The 17,196-nt window shown below is 45.5% G+C and overlaps 1 protein-coding gene across 3 annotated transcripts in view; it reads left to right on the top strand.

Moving 5' to 3' along the window:
• Positions 1-3,502: 3,502 nt before the first annotated feature.
• Positions 3,503-17,196, top strand: part of ERG (ETS transcription factor ERG) — a 280,491-nt gene continuing 266,797 nt past the window's right edge. Inside the window, exon 1 of one of the 3 annotated variants that reach the window (XM_049709977.1) lies at positions 3,503-3,587. The gene's annotated coding sequence lies outside the window, so the exon portion shown is untranslated. The remainder of the gene's footprint in view (positions 3,588-17,196) is intronic. The other 2 variants (XM_049709979.1, XM_049709978.1) reach the window with 2 other exon arrangements.

Genomic DNA, 17,196 nt, shown 5'->3' with positions numbered 1-17,196 from the left:
TGACGGCGATTGAAAAAGTGCTTCAGAGGATAAGAGTGTTGCATGAAATTAGTTTGTCTAGGAGGGTAAGGAGCGCATAAAACTGACTTCTTAGCAGCTGATGATAAAAGATCCTGGTGAGAGTGGGGATGCTTTTGTGGTGGGTTGAAGACTCTCCCAAGAGAATTTACACCTCTGCCCTCTCGTGTTCACTTACAATCAATGAAGAAAGTCAGAGAATGGGATGAGGATGGTGGTGGGGAGAGGGCCCTCAGGGAAGCTACGTTTAGGACCCTAACTCCAGAATTCTAACGCTTATTCTCCTCCCTTTCCTGTCTTGGGTTGCCCCAGTAGGAGCCCCATCCAACCACCTCCAGGATGAAAAGAAGGTCCCAATTGATTGAGTGGAGGCTGTGGCGGGGGGGGGGGGGGGGGGGGAGGGGCTGGGGGTGGCCTCTGGATGCCCCGAGAAACACTGAAGATGCTCAGGGCTTGAACAGTGGGAAATGGCCAGTGGCCAAAGCACACATACTGTCTCCTTTCTCAAACCAGGGCTGTCCTTCTCGCCAGGTCTGAGCTCACCCAAGATGTGAAAAGTGTCAGTGTGGGGAACCTCACTCCAGTACCTCATTTAAAATGGAATCTGAGACTTCCTCCCTTGAGAGCCTTTACTGCAGGGGGATGCGCTCCCCTTTCCATATTTAACACGTGCACACACAGAACTGCTAAGCCATAAAGTAAGCTCAAAGACACTCCCTGCGAGGACTACAAAGGCCAGACCTTACAAAATGATAACCAGGAGTTTATAACTCATAACTCCACGCACGTGATATTAAACGTGGAAGGCTTTTTGAACTGCAACCTTTACATCCCAATCCAATAGTTCTTTCAGCTTTGAAATATCCACAATCTGAATTTTATAGGGATTATTTTTTATTATAGGTAAAGCAATTAAATCTCCATATTGAAGGATGTAAACCTTTTAAGGCCCTTCTCAGAATATCAAAAGAAAAGGAGGCTTATATTTAACAGGTGTGACAACCCAATTCAGGACATTTCATTGAACAAGAGCTTGACATTCTCCAGTAACAAATACTTAAATTAATCCAAAACATCTTGGATAAAAGGGATTTCAAAAAGAATTAAGTCGACCACAAAACTTTACATAGAAAGATTATCTCATATATGAAATACTTAAAAATACTAATTCTTGTGGAACGTGTCAAGCGGTGCTTTTATAAAATCCTTCCTTTTAAATGTATTTTTTTTTTTTTTTTTTTTTTTTTTTTGCGGTACGCGGGCCTCTCACTGTTGTGGCCTCTCCCGTTGCGGGGCACAGGCTCCGGACCCGCAGGCTCAGCGGCCATGGCTCACGGGCCCAGCCGCTCCACGGCATGTGGGATCTTCCCGGACCGGGGCACGAACCCATGTCCCCTGCATCGGCAGGCAGACTCCCAACCACTGCGCCACCAGGGAAGCCCTTAAATTGTATTTTATGAACTTAGAATGACTGTATTTCCTGTCTTGCAGCACAGATAGATGGTGAATGTATCTCCATTACTTGTGTTCTGTTGGCCTCTCAAATTAACTCAATTGATTTAATTAGTTGAAATTGACTTCCCACTACTTGACCTTGATTACGGACCAGACTCAAAGGAATGCTGTGGTAGAAGGTGGGGATTAGATTAGACAATAGAAAGAACTTCCTAACTGCAACTGCAAGATACAATCAGTTGGAGGAGATGGTGTCCTAACTTTGTGAAACTCTGGGATTCTGGGTTCTAAGATTTTTCAACATTAATAACCTCAGCTTTGAGAGTGGGCTTAGTATGTGCTTTTGTCTTTTATGCGATTCTCTCTCTCCGTTCTCCTCTCCTCCCCCCCGCCACCCCTCCTCCTCTCTCTGTGTGGTATATTTGGGGGAATGGGAGAGAGTAGCAAGGACGAGCCGCAGATGACATTGTTTCAAATATTGTGGTTTTTCTGAACTCATTTTTTCTGTTCTCAACAGTGGTAGTGGGTGGTTGAAATCATGTCCTACTATGAAAGTACAGTTCTTAATTCATAAAGCAAGCTCCTTTGTCAGTTAGCACACATTATATTATTTTCAGCATGGTTCTATATTATTTGAGTATTCGGTACAAGTGATGATGTTGAAGGAACTTTGCTAGGGTAATGTATTGCAAAGCAGAGTCACTGCCGTGGACTGCGGATCTCATTGGTCAGGTTGAGAATCTATTCACTTTAAAGCACTCCCCTAAATGACAAAGGCTCTCTGTGGTGAGTTTTGGACATGAGTGGCTAAGAGGAAGATTTCAAAATACAGTGAGGTTTCTTGGATCTGGAATCTTTGGAGAATAGTTCTAAAGAATAGGAACCGAAATATGCAATTGATAGTTTAGGGGGAGGCAGGTTGAATATTTTTTAAGATCGTGTGAATGGCAATACTGTGACTTCTGTGATACTAGCGAGCAATTCAAAGGAGTCAACCAATTCTGCCAATTTTGATTGTAGCATAGGTTGTGAAAACTGACATAACCTTATTACTAAATATGCACTTTTTAATATGCATTCTGCTTTTTTGTACCGCATCCTCAGAAAGAAAAGGGTTGCATGCTTCTCAGAAACTTAATCTGTTTTCCATACTTATTTTTATTGGTATCTTCTCCTGGCCACCTATGGAGAGGTGGGCTTGCATCCCATCTACCATGGTGTGCCTGTTTGTTCAAGAAATTTCCTAGGAACGCATTTGTAGTTTGTGAAGGTTGTCCACTTAAAAGAGAGGTACTTCCTTGGAGAGTGTGGAATGGTAGATTTTCATATCCATGATTTCATTTTGGCATCTCTAGGGTTAAGGAACCTCTCGGAATCTATAGGTCCTGGAGAAGGCGGTTTCTAAACTCAGCTGCTTAGACCCATCCTATTTTTTCCTCAGCAAACAGGAAATGGAGGCCTGAAGGGCTTTTTTTTTTTTTTTTCTTTAAACTGGAAATTGTGTGGAGAGGGGGCATACTGGTGATGCCCACTTACAACCCTGAGCCTGACCCAGACTTGGGGGTCTCTGTGTGTTTTTTCTTCCCTCTCTTTTTTTTTTCTATTATTTTGGCAGACTTTTTGGAATGTCTGGGAGCTAAGGGCTTTGCTTCATGGAGCAGAATTCTGAAGCAAGAAAAAGAGAAAGTTATAGACTAAACCACAGAAATGTAAACACGTCTGCAGCTAAAATAACTCCACTTTCATTGAAAACACTCCTTCACAATCAGACTTCTGTGTGCTATGGTCAATAAAACTGCATGTTAATAGCGACCAATTAATAGATTATGTTGCCCGGCCTTAAACGTTGAGGGAGTTTTAATTATTATTTTTCAAATTAAAGAAGTGCTTATTCCCTCCCTTCCCTTGGGGTGGCAGGCGGTGGGGGGGGCTTAGTTTTCTTTCTGGCTGTTTGCTGAAATTCTTGGCTGTTAAAGTTTGGAGAGGGAGGGACACGAGTAGTTTTCACTTGGTCCGAAAGGGGAGAGTCTGCAAGAGGACGCTTTAGGTTGGGTTCCTAGCGATCAGGCAGGGACGGTCCCCGCGGGACATGAGTGAAGAGAAGCAGCAGTCAGGTAAGCGCGATTTTGATGTCAGAAATCACTTATAAACTAAAACATCTGGAGGGGCTTCGCAGTGCCCCCGGGCCGATGAGCCAGACCTCGCGGCTCCCCCTTTTGGAGGCTGTATCTTGCAGACACTGTTCTCAGGAGGGCCGCCGTCACCGCGTCTGTCCATCAGACCAGGGTGTCCCCTGGACATTTTGGCATCCTCGCGACCGCTCACCGCTGCTCCTCAGGCTCCTCCATCGGGTCCCAACGCTCTCGGGACGCGCGGGCAGTGACTCCAGGTCTTACTAAAGCCGGTGGCGCCTGGCACCGCGTCTCTGCATTAAGCTGAGGGCAACGTCGTCTTAATTCTGATCAGCATCCCAGGCAGTCGATGGTCATTTTAAACTTCTCCCGAAACAACCAGTTTTAACTTTTATTATTTGTAATGTGTGTAACGGCCGAGGTTGGGTAAAAAGTTACTTCTCACCAAGTTCCGAGGAGCAAGCACCTCCGCGGCGTCCCCCACCTCCCGGACCCTCCCCTCCCCTCGCCTGTTCTCAGGTCCTCGCTCCTCTCCCCTCCTGGGTTTCTCTCCCGCGCCGCCGGGGCCTGGACTCTGGCTCACTCCGTCCCAGGCTCCGCTTCTCCTCCTCTTCCTCCTCCGAGCCGCCAGATGCTTCCTAAAGCCAAGCGGGGTCCAGACCTGCCCGCGCCGCCCGCGCTCCCCGGCCCGAGGGCGCGCTCACGGCCACGCGCGCCCGCATACCCACGCGCACTTGGACGCGCGCGCGCGCGCACCCCCGCGCCCCGGGCCACTCACGCCCCCGCGCCCCGCCCCGCCCCCGGCGTGCACTCCCGGATCTCGAGCAGCGCGTCGGGGCGGCAGCCCTGCTCGGCGATTGGCGGGAGCCAGAGCCTCCCGGAGGCCGGCGCCCACACCATGGGCTGAGCCCGTCGGCGCCCAGGGACTCAGTGCCGCCCGGCTCGGCGCCCACGGCCAGGCACGCGCGCGGGCACACGCGGGCGCGGACACGCGCGGACACCCACGTGCGGGACACGCCCTCCCCCGACGGCGGCGCTCGCCTCTCGGTAAGTCCCGTGGCCCGCGCGCTCTGCCCGGCTCCTTCGCTGGAGGCGGCGGCGGCGGGGACGGTGGCAGCGGGCTGACCCGGCTCTTCCGACGGCGCCGGGACAGGTGGGGTGTGGGACGCCGGGAGGCACGGCTCATCGTTGCCCGGGTCCTCGGAAGGCGCGCGCGCCCAGGACGGAGGGAGAGGAGTGGAGACCCCCGCAATAGGCGAGGGCCGGGAAAGCTGACCGCGGGGGCCTCGTCTGGGACACTGAGAAAGAGGTTATTTGTTGTTGTCTGGAATAGAAATAAGGCTCGAATTAAAGCCCACGCTTGGCTGAAAGTCGAGACGAGGTGTGGGCTTGGCTGTCACTGCCGGGTCGGTCCTTCTGTGCGTGGAGTCGCCCTTCGACGGCGCTCTCACCGCGCGTTCCTAAACCTGGGCTTAGTCTCTTCTCTGCACTTTTGTCTCTGTCTTTTCACCTTCTGACACCTCAGCTTGCAGCTGTTACGTTTATATGCTTCCCGTTTACCACTTTAATTGGGAAACTTGGCATGTTTAAAAATTATATATATACATATATATATATATGTACATCAGCTAGCCTTCTTGGTTTCTACCTGAAATCCAACATCTATGTATCGCTATTGTATATTGTATAGAGGCTTTACAAAAGGTACTGCATAGAATTATTTTTAACATTTTAAAGCAGTTAATGCTATTACCAATAGCAGACTAAACTGCCCAATAAAATGGATAAACAATTTTAATGCCGATGTGAACTTAAGACATAGAGTTGTTTATTTATTCGTTGGGATAATTTCGTTATCTTTCTAAAGAACATATTCATATGTGCCACGGATTTCCCACTGTGCATGTTTCTGGAGCTTCTGTAGTTCAGAAAACTTTCAATGTGATTTAAAAAAATTTTTAGTCTTCCCCTGGTGACATACATAGGGCATAGAGTTTATTTACCATTGAGATTATTTTTGAGTATTTTCAATTCTCTCCAAATAGCTTAGAGCCCTTGACCTGGCCTCAGCTACCCGTCACCTTATCACCAGGAGAACTGTCACATTCCTGGGGTTAACCCTTGCTTCGCTGGCAGCAGCTTGCACTGGCTTCATCAGTGGGAAGACCAGGCAATAGAAGTTAACATAAAAATCCAACCAGATAAATTAACTCACTATGTGTCAAATTATGAATGAGCTAATTATACCATTGAAATTACGATTCTAGTGGAAACCGGATGAGCTGTGCAAATTTGTGGCTACTATGCAAAGTTTTCTAATTCTGAAGAAAGGCATTATGAGTTCTACACATATCACAAATACAGTTTGCGGTCTGGTAACCCCAACTTCGATTTGACTCAGTGACTTTTGGAAATTACACTAAGCCAGCAAATAGGTATTATATCTTTTTGAGTTATTTAAGAATATATAATTCCAGGTACACTTAAAATTTTGGTTTCTTCTCTTTTCTAACACTTTGTAATTCCTTCATTTTATTTTTAAATATTTGGGGTAGCGTTGTGATATATTATTTTCCATGTATCTATTCTCTCACTATGAGTTCTTGGTGATTTACTCTGATGCGCCTTCTTTAGGTAAATTTTTGAGAATTCTTGTTTACCATTGGATTATGTAACGGGACTGCATGTACACGTGTTTATAACCATTGCCTCCTCCACTTCTTGTTCTTTTTTTTTAAAAGCAACTTCATTTTAATTTTTATTTATTTATTTAAAATTTATTTATTTTTTGGCTGTGCTGGGTCTTCATTGCTGTGTGCGGGCTACTCATTGCGGTGGCTTCTCGTTGCGGAGCACGGGCTCTAGGCATGTGGGCTTCAGTAGTTGCAGTGCATGGGCTCAGTAGTTGTGGCTCATGGGCTCTAGAGCTCAGGCTCAGTAGTTGTGGTGCACGGGCTCAGTTGCTGTGCAGCATGTGGGATCTTCCCGGACCAGGGCTCAAACCCATGTCCTCCGCATTGGCAGGCAGATTCTTAACCACTGTGCCACCAGGGAAGTCCCCTGTTTTGTTTTGGTATTAAAGAAAATTCTTGAGTTTCTCATCTCATAAAATCAGCTATTTTATTTGTGGTAAGGGCTGAGATCCCAGTGGAGTGCCGGATATATAAGTAAAAAGTAAAGCCTCTTTGAAAGATGTCAACCTTGATTTTTAACTTATGTACTATTCTAAAATTTTATATATTGTGCGTATATGGAACATATATTTTGTAAGTAGGTAATAGGAAATTTTCAACTTTTTTTTCTAAAATTAATATTAGCTCTGGTCTTTCCTTGTTACCTGTCCTTAAACAACAACAACAAAAATAATAAAAGGGGGATTTAGTTCTTCACAAGACAGAGGAGCTAATGTTCCTGAGATCTTTTGCTATTCCCCAGTGAAAAACCAGAGCAGGTCAGCATCAGTCATATGATATGGAGGGTGGGGAGACAGTGTCGTGTTGAATAAATGTCGGTGCCACTCACTCTTTCATGGAACTTCATTCAGGAGGTGTCGACAGAGAGACACCCACTTCTAGTGAGACTGCTGGAGCCTGGGAAGCAAGAAGTGGTCCAGGTAACTTAGATCAGAAGGAAGTCATTATAAGCAGAATCCCGGCTTTGTGATGCTGCAAGTCAGTGCTCCGTTTAAGCTGGGGGTCGATCTCTCTAAATGCAGGTCTCTTTGTCACCTCCTGGCTTGATCACCCTTTGCTTCCTGGACAAGCTTTTCCAGTGAGGAGGAGAATGCCAAAGGGGTTCCATTTTCTTTCTCCAAAGTGTAAGGATACTTGGGCATTCCCAGGGTATATCGTCCTTCAAAACACAGCCTTTGTTTATGATCTGCACCTTGAATTTGGAACTCTTCAAACCTTTTGAGTTGCATTTGTAAGAAAAACAAGCTGACGCAACAGAGAGATTCAAATATTTTGGACACAATTTCAGAAAATTTTGATACGTGGTGGTAGCAGTGTGAGTTCTGGGGGGGACTTTGAAAGTCCCTGCCGTAGTTGGTGACACTCACACAGGAGGTCTCCTAGCTGCCCCTGTATTGTTGATGTCACGATGGCATCTTCCTTGGTGCTTGTTTGCACCCTCACGTGGCTTAGGAACAGGTAATTATCTGTACATTGTGCATTGTCAGTATACACCTTCTCACATCGATAGATTCAAAGCAGTTATTCTGTAGATTAAAAAAACAGAAGTCTCCAATGGCTGGGCTCTCATTCGCACCAGTTTTTCAAAATAGCCAGGGGGAAATGTTGCCCTTTTAACTTTTTTACCTTTTATTTTAAACACTTTAGTATTTAGAAGAGAGAGGATTCGGTGCTCTCTGTTTGTAACATTGCAGATCTAGTGAAGGTAGTGAAGTGATCTAAAGGCGAGTGATCTAAAATTACTTTGCTAAATTTAAGCATAAGTAAGATGTAGACACCACCAAGTAATTAAAGGGTGCATCTAAAAATGGAGCACTGGGTCTGCGTTTTAGATTTAAAGTAACTTTTAAGTTCTTCTATTTTGACAGTGGCCTGTCATAATCTGGGAGACCCTGATTGCGTGTGAGAAGCAGTAATTTAACAATGAAAGTAAGGGGTTCAGTTACCTTGACTCAGCGCCTGGTCAGAAGCAGGAGCAAAGAAAGTTTAGTCCTGAGACTTTTTCCCGTTTCAGAATGGCTGTGGCTGAAGCCTACAATCTCCTTAAAGTGTGTACAATAGGCCTTTTGAATTAATTTATCACTTTTGAAAATCACAACCCTAGAGAATTAGACGGGAGATCTGATCTAGAACAAACTGTTAGCATGTCTCAGGGATTTGAAAACCTAGATCTGTAGTTAAAACATACCACCTAATTTTGAACTGTTTCAGTGGGAATGAGATTTTCACACGTTAGTGTCTCATATCGGATTCCTTTTAGTGCTACTATTATTTTAATAATTATTCCCCCAGGAAAACCTACTCTGGGGGAGAAAAACATGCCTGCAATGGATAGGAAGAAAAACATATATTGTAAAAAATAATAAATAAATGAAAAATAAAACCTAAAGAATGGTTAAAAAAAAAGAAAAAGAAAAAAACAGGCACATCTACGGTGATTTTTCAAAAACAGGAAACCCTTACTTTCACTTGATTAAGGGTTTGGCTGAGGTCTCCAAACCTTCATTTCAAAGTGAAGAAGAGTGTTTGCCCCTTAGTTTGTGTACAGGGGAATGAAGGGGCCCAGCTTTGAGCGGTAATGTACTCATTTGGTCATATTTCCACTGAGTGATTCTCTGTTCTTGGTGGGGAGATTCGTTTCCTCCGTGAGGGAGTGGAAATGTGGGTTATGGATCCTCGGGGCTCTACGAAAGTAGTTAAGTTGCAAAGTAAAAGAGAGATGCGTGTGCAAGTTTTTCGGTGCTCTAGGCAGGGAGGTTTGTGTCACCACCTTGAGGAAGGATTCGTTTGCGAAAAGTCATAAGCAGCATCGCGGAAATGGATTAACTGGTGTCGTGCACCTTTCTGTCTGAGCTAAGCTGGGCGTCAGGCTCTGTGCTCTTCTGAACAACAGGAGAAACCCAAGATCTTACTATGTGTATTAACGACCCGTTGCCTTAATATAATCAATTGATTGGAACAGGCAATGGAAAAACAGTGTTCCCTCCTCTCTGTGCTACTGGTGCTTGGAATTCTGCTTGTGCTGGAGAGAATGAAGAGCTCAGGCTTTTGAGTAGAGGTTGAAAGAAGCTGTTTTGAGGAGGCTGGCGGGAGGGAGGTGGTCACGGTGGCACCTTGGGACCCCAGGAGTGAACAAGGACGGTTTCAGGATTCTTCCATGGGACGTACAAAGAACCAAGCTGAATATAAATAATAGCTGAAGTGTGTGCTAGTAAAATGAAATGTTTGGAAACACAAACCATGCACACTTGCCATCTCAACATAAAACTTGAAATTAAATATATCAGAAAATCGAGATTTCTTTTTATTGGGAAACAAGACGCCAATTGGCGTCTTAGGGACATTTTAAGAAGATCGCATTTTAAGAAGAATGGAATCTCATTAAAATCATATCCAACCTCCCGAAGCTGATGTGGGCCTGCTGCCGGATTTACAGATCTGGGTCTATAATTGCTCAAAATTTAAACGTGCCTTGTGCAAGCCTGGTGCTTTCTGGAGTGCAAGTTACAGTAGCAAGATGACAGAATAAGCGAAAGTGGAGGAAAAAATTTGCCTCTTCAGTAGTGAAAAGTACTTTCTAGTCTGTTTGACCCTGGCAGGAACATTTACTTCTCTACAGAGTTTTAAAATAGAAATAATGACAATGAAGTTCAAATCCAGGGAATACTGAGAGTCTTTTCTGGAGAAGGGGTGTTAGGTCAGCATATTACCAGGATTTAAGTTCTGAAACCCCACCCCAAACCGTGCCATTAAAGCAGAGAAAGAGATGGTTGCTTGCAGGGTCAAAGGGAGAGGGTTTTACAGCTGAAGTAGTATCAGGTCCGAAATGGCTTCTGATCCCATCTCATGAGAAAATTTGATGGAGTTTTGCAGTTTTCTAAGGCTTATAAATATAGATGATTAAACAGAACATCCCACAAGACCAGTTTCTCCTACGTACTTTATTCCCAAATTGTAAAACTGGAGGTAAGTCCAGAAGAATCGTCCCCTAAGTATGTAGAACCCTCAGTAAACTCCTGGGAGGCAGAGAAGGGGTTATATCTGTTTTAATTTTAAGATCGCATTTGTAACTATGTTTTGCACGCATATAAGTTTTTCTTTGCAAACGTTAAGCGTTAAATCATGTTGAATTTTCTTTATTAAATTGAGGCAACCTGGAAACACATTTCTCAATCAAAATTTATTGATCACCTATTAAATGAGAGCACTGTCCTGAAAGAGAGATGGGAATGTGGATCGCATAGGGACTGTTAAGACACTGGACATATCTAGAGATTAGAAAAGCAACTGCACATGTAATGGAAAAGCCAGAACACTTCAGAGCTTGCCTGTCTGCCTGTTTGATCCCAGCCATTAGTGGCCTGCCTCAAGTATTCTTTGCTCAACTAGTTGTATTGACAACATGTAAAGGAAACTATAGCCCCTTCCACTCCAAATAGCTAATAGCATTCACTCGGAACGCAACGTCCTTGGGATAGACATCCACAGGTGGAAATTCATGCAGGAGAACGCAGGGAGTGCCGAGCAGGGAGAGACCTGTCTGAGGTCAGATTTGACCCAGACTTGGAAGGTTCAGGACTGCAGCAGAGGAGGGGCATTCTGAGTCACAGAGAGGCAAGCGCCAGGAAGAGACTAGAAGGGCAAGCTGATCTTTCAGTGCAAGGCACTGTGGGGAAGCCTCGGGTCAGGCCTTCAGGAGCTGAAATCTAGAAAGGGAGTGAGTGTACATGCTACTGAATCTATAAGGGGGGTGAAAGCACAGGTCATGGGATCTAGAAAGGGGATGAACACACAGGCCATGGGATCTAGAAAGGGGGTGAATGCACAGCCCATGGGATCTAGAAAGGGGATGAACGCACAGGCCATGGGCTCTAGAAAGGGGGTGAATGCACAGGCCATGGGATCTAGAAAGGGGATGAACGCACAGGCCATGGGTTCTAGAAAGGGGGTGAACACACAGGCCATGGGTTTTAGAAGGGGGATGAACACACAGGCCATGGGATCTAGAAGGGGGATGAACACACAGGCCATGGGATCTAGAAGGGGGATGAACACACAGGCCATGGGTTCTAGAAAGGGAGTGAACGCACAGGCCATGCGTTCTAGAAAGGGGATGAACACACAGGCCATGGGTTCTAGAAAGGGGGTGAATGCACAGGCCAACAAAAATGGCACATTCATCAGTGCCACCTGCTTGAACCAGGCTGGTGTGACAGTGAGCCAGGGTCCTAGGCTGTGCAGTGATGGAGGGAGTGGTCCCTAGGGGGCTCTGATGTGCTGCATTCGGGGCCATGACAGAGACCATCCCCATGCCTGCTGTAGGTCAGCTGTTGGGCAAGCTTGTTATCTTATCAAGATTTGGGTCTTATCAAGACTTGGGGTCGACTCAGCATGAGGAGTAGTTGTCTGAGTTGGATGTCATTCATCCAGCTTGGAGGTGTGCGTGTGCCCCAGATCCGGCACGGGTGCAGGATCCTGTGACCTCCTGGGTGGGCTGCCACGTTCTTAGCTCCTCTTCCCGTTCTTGCCCTTGTTTCCCTTTAGCCTCATCTCTATTGTTTAATTTGCATCTACTTTGGAATTTTTAAAAAACCTTGTTATATCACCTGTATCCTTGTGGATCACTTTAAATCCTTTTATGGAACAAGATAGATTGTAAATAAAATAGTCCACCTCCTAAGAATCATACAATCGAAAAGGGATCTAGACCATGCCAGAGGAAGACCAAAAAATGCTTCCCGAAGGTTGGTGCGTTGGGCCTGCACCATGGCGTGTCCTGGCTCTAGATAGGCAGGGATGGGGGTGGGAGGGCAGCCGCAGTCAGGCACTGCGGTGCTCGGAGTGTGGGAAGTGCCCCCTGGGAGCTGGGGGACACAGCACAGGAACTGCCCAACCCCTGGTGTTGGAAGGACCAAGCTAGACACCAAGTGTGAAGTTAAAAGGCAGGGAATAAAGTAAGCTTGCAAAGGAGAAGCGAGTTGTGATGTTTAGAGCATGGTCACTGACCTTGACTCCACCAGGCGGTGCAGACATGGGATCCCTGTTGCCCCAGGGCATCCTCACCACGGCTCTGTGAAGGTGGTGTTTTATTGCCCCATTTTCCAGAGTAGCAAAGTGAGGCTTGGGAGAGCTGAGTGATGTGCCCACAGTCACACAGATAGAGCCAGAGCAGAGTCCGAACCCAGCTGGGGTTTGGCCCTGGATCCCCACTGCTACGGGGAGTTCTCTTGGTCAGCACAGAGGGTCCACTTACGGAAATGACAAGAAGGGGGCAGGGTGACATGGAGGCAGGGTGGGTGGAAGGTCAGAGCAGCGCTGGGCAGGGGATATAGAATGTGAGTCTCACGTGTACTTTTAGAAAGGAAAAAGAAACATGAAATTAATAATTAACTATTATTATTAAAAATTAAGAATCTATTTTACGTAATAGATGTCCAAAATATTATCACTTCAAGTGTCATCTATATAAAAATATTGATGAGCTCTCTTACATTTTTTTCTGTATTAAATCTTCAGAATCAAGTGTGTGGGTTACATGGAGCACATCTCAATTTGCACTGGCCACATTTCATGGGCTCAGTAGCCACATGTGGCTCTTGTATTGGACAGTGCAGGTCGACACTATTCAGCATAGGTGTTCAGGATTCATATAATTAGGAGCTGTGACGTCTACTGTATAACTTGATCACAGTAATAGAATTTTTGTGACTTCGTGTCCCCCTTGGCAATATCGCCCAATATATCACGCTGGAGCCAGAAATGATAGCAATAAAAATGTGAACGCGGGCTTCTCTGGTGGCGCAGTGGTTGAGAGTCCGCCTGCCGATGCAGGGGACACGGGTTCGTGCCCCGGTTCGGGAAGATCCCACATGCCGCGGAGTGGCTGGGCCCGTGAGTCATGGCCGCTGAGCCTGCACGTCCGGAGCCTGTGCTCCGCAACGGGAGAGGCCACAACAGTGAGAGGCCCGCGTACTGCAAAAAAAAAAAAAAAAAAAAAAAAGTGAATGCTAGCATGGTATGTTCTGTATCAAACCTGCAGTTTTCAGATTGCAGAGATCATGTATGTATGATTTCCTGTTGACTCACTTCATGCTTTTAAGAGGCAAAACCATATGCCTGGTGACAAATAGTGCTGCTTTTGTTGGAATCGTGCTCTGACAGCTTCTCGTATAAACATCTTATTTGAGTATTCCCTGTTTAAGGGTAATCCCGGCAGGATGACACATTACTTATTTTGCCCGTGGACAGTGTCTTGAGGATAATACAATTTATCATTTTGAGGAATAGCGTTCTTGAGGTGCTAGAATCCCAGAGAAAGAAAGGGTAGCCATCAGATGGATTGCTGCAGAGTTAACTTCTCAGAGCACACGTTCGCACAATTTGGTGATGACAGATTGCATCTAATGCGGGCCTTTCCCTCTCCTGTAACGCTGAAGTTCATAGCCAAGTCAGTCACATGCTGCTTATTATTGCCGGTGTACTATGTGTAATGTGTCGTTGAATAACTTAGCCCTTTTACCGTCTGCATGTTTTAAAGCTGATTTAATTTAATTTTTATGCAAAGTCAAAACCTTCCCTACAGATTCTTACTCATTCACCTTCCCCTGAATAAGAAGTGTGTGTTCAGTTCAGGGCCCGGTCGGCAGTGAACTCCTTGTCTGCACGTTTTTCTAGATAGTTTGTGTTCGTTACCACCCGTGCAGGAGGGCATTTCACTCCATTGTTCTGGTTTATTTTTGCTGGTGGGCAGTGCTTACTGTAAACAAAACAAAAGTGTGTTAAATAAGATATGTGTGCCTTTTCTCAAGTCGAATTTGCCGTGCAGAATCGAACACCTAATTCAGGGCAGTTATTGGCATCCCAACACAGATAGAAAGGATTTTGCGATTTATTAAAAAAACCCAGAGAACTCAGAATTAACAGATGTGGCTTTGTGTGCTGGTCTAGACGTTCCGCATCTCTCATTGTCGGGATGCTTCATTTGAGGTCAGCAAAGAATAAACCAAAAAGCGAGAGCGTTTGTGCGGTGTATGTTTCTGCTGCTTTCAAACACAGGCAACACGTTAAATCTTGTAGCTCAGTCCTGTTTCGTTCAACGCGGAGCATCGGTCGCCAGGTGAGATCCTGTTAATGTAACTGCAGTTCTGTTCCAGGACCTACGGCGTGTCCATTCGATGCCATACGCCGCGTTCATTGCACCACTTTCCCACGGGAGTACAAATTTAATTTAAAGTCTAAATTATATTTGAGAAGTCTGAAGCACATTAAGCCTTCTTAAATAATTCACTCGGGGTTATGTTCAGTGAACATGCGTAAATATGAGAACGTGCGAGGCAAGTGGTCTAAACAGAGTGAATACGAGACCACACTGATGCGAGCCACATGTGCTTAAAATCTTGGAGGAAAAACCGTGCCGTCACTGGCACCCAGAGCCTTCGACTGGCAGCGTGGCTCGGCAGGGAAAGTTGAGGTCCAGTTGCTTCTGTGTGGGGTCCTTGCAAGTTGCCACATCCTCAGGCAAGACCTTGGAGGCAAATTGCTGAACGGCTCTGACAGCTCGTGGCTGCAGCTGTGAGCTGGGGCACAGAGAAGGTGACAGGGACCCAGCGGGTCTGCCCATCCCCACATGGATTCCCCACCAGCTTCTCTGGTTGGGTGTTTGTGGGTGTGAAATGGCTAAAATGTGCTCTTGGAAACTGCTGCATTTAGGTAACTTGGATTAAGAATGTCAACTGTGGAGTGTTTTCTTTCTCCCCTTCGGGATGAACAGCTTTCATATGCTGTAGGGATGTGTGGGCGGATTCAGTGACAGGACCAGTAACACCCAGTAGAGTCCCCTTATAAAGGCGTTGCTAAGCATTTCCCTGTTCCTGTGGTCTCTAAACTCACTGATCCCCCTCTCTGCAGCCACAGCCCCTGTCCCTCCTGCACGGGTCTTATTTCCTTAAGTGTCTGGATAGCACGGTTTTGATGGTGAGCGTCAGCGAAGTGTCACCTGCAGTGGACACGCACAGGGGCTAAAAGAAACAAGGCAGTGAGTCTAATGAAATCAGGCTGCAGATGTGAAGCGATTTTGGAATATCCTGCCCCTGGTTTCTGTCCTGTGTCTGGTTTTCATGGAAATTTGTGTCTGGGAATGAGGGGGAATCGGAGCGGATTTGCTGGAGGCAGGTGACTGCGTTCTTTGGCCCCGGCTGTCAGGACTCTGGTCCAGGCACTTCCGAAGAGGGGAGGGAGTCAGAGGCCTTAGGAGATTCAATGGGCACTGTGCAATCTTTATCAGACAGGGAGGATTTTCGCAGACTTCCTGATATTTGAAAATTATTCATAAGTCTGCCCTAGTCTGGGAGTTTTAGCACCAAAAACATACCCCACTTACTGTCCGTAAATTACATTTTGAGGTCATCACAGAGTTACTTCTGTATTCTGTGATGCTGGCTTACGTAACCTCTGAGATTACGAGTCAAAATGACTCCATTTCTCTCTCCAGCAAGGGCACAGGCAGCGCAGGTCAGGAAAACATGTAGCATCATGGATGGCCCTGTTGGAAATATAGGCTATCTCTCCAAAGGGCTGGGAATGAGTTCCGGCTTAACCCAGATGAAAGAAGATACAAAAAGTGGAAATGAGATTGAGAATCAGTTACGTTGGCACTGGCAAAGGAAGCAAGATAAAACACCGTTTTTTAGTCTTCGCTCCAAGCAAGTAAAAGAAAAGAATTGCACATCATGTATTTGAGAAAGATAAACGCGTGCTTCCTTTCTGGAATAAGTAAGGTTCTTAATAGACTAAGGCAAGGCAAAGATTGTTTGCTGCGTTGGATATTTAATATGGAATGAGAAGATATTCTGAGAGATCTTTAGTTCGTAGACATTTAAAAAAATAGGTCATTGTTTTCAAATAAGTACAAGCATCTGCTTCATTTGCATTAGCATATTAGCTCTTTATCTCTTTCCTTTTCTAGTTTTTGTTTTTCTCTTTGGTTTTGTTTCTTGCGCTCAATGCCCATTGGCTTCTAAAACAAGAGGAGACATGTGTGTGAATTGTTGGTTAAAGAGTATCTCAGTGTAGCATAACTCTTCCAATTCCCAGTTTACAAAGAAATCATTATGGGCACATCGTAAACAGACTGGAGTAGATGCAAACAGGATTTCTTTATCACTGAAGCACCGGTGCTAAACATATCAAGAAGTCATAATATTTTGGGATGCAGTTACCCTTAGGCTTAAATTATTTTTCAACCTTTTTTCATAACCAATCCCCTAAGGAGTCTCTTCAGACATTTTTTCCCCTAATCACCCTTCTCCCCCCTGAAAATTTAACACCACAGTTACGCAGCATATCGGTTTAGGAATCTTACATTATACATATACATGCATATCTACATTTAGGTGTATCTGTGCTTTATACATAAAAGAGTGAGACCTTTTTCCCTCCTCCAAGAACAGATTTTAGCCTCTTTGGGAATGCATGGCTTAACTTCGAGAGATGCTGATTGTTTAGAGAAGAGATGGCCGATGCCACTCCGTGATCTTAGAAGGGATTGACAGAGGGGGGGTAATCCAAGGGAACTCAGGACGTTATGCTGGGGAATTACGTTCTCCTTTGTATCCAGAGTGCCCTGAAAACTGACGGTATTAAAGCAAGGGCAATTTTTTAAAATTTTATTTTTTTATTGAAGTATAGTTGATTTACAGTGTTGGGTTAATTTCAAGCAAATGAAGTTGATAGCTCCTTGTGTATTTCTCAAAGGGCTCCATTGACCATGTATTTCTGCCAGCCACACACTCCGCACGAGAACAGGTGATGGGGTGCTTATCAGACTTAGGGTATACACGATCAGCAAGTCTTCAGGAACACCCAAGTTGCAAATACAAGTCCCCACGAGGCCAGGGAAC

This window comes from Orcinus orca, chromosome 5 (assembly GCF_937001465.1).
Source record: "Orcinus orca chromosome 5, mOrcOrc1.1, whole genome shotgun sequence".
In the NCBI taxonomy this organism is placed as follows: domain Eukaryota; kingdom Metazoa; phylum Chordata; class Mammalia; order Artiodactyla; family Delphinidae; genus Orcinus; species Orcinus orca.
The sequence above is the reverse complement of the archived record's forward strand: the minus strand, read 5'-3'. Positions and strand labels throughout refer to the sequence as shown.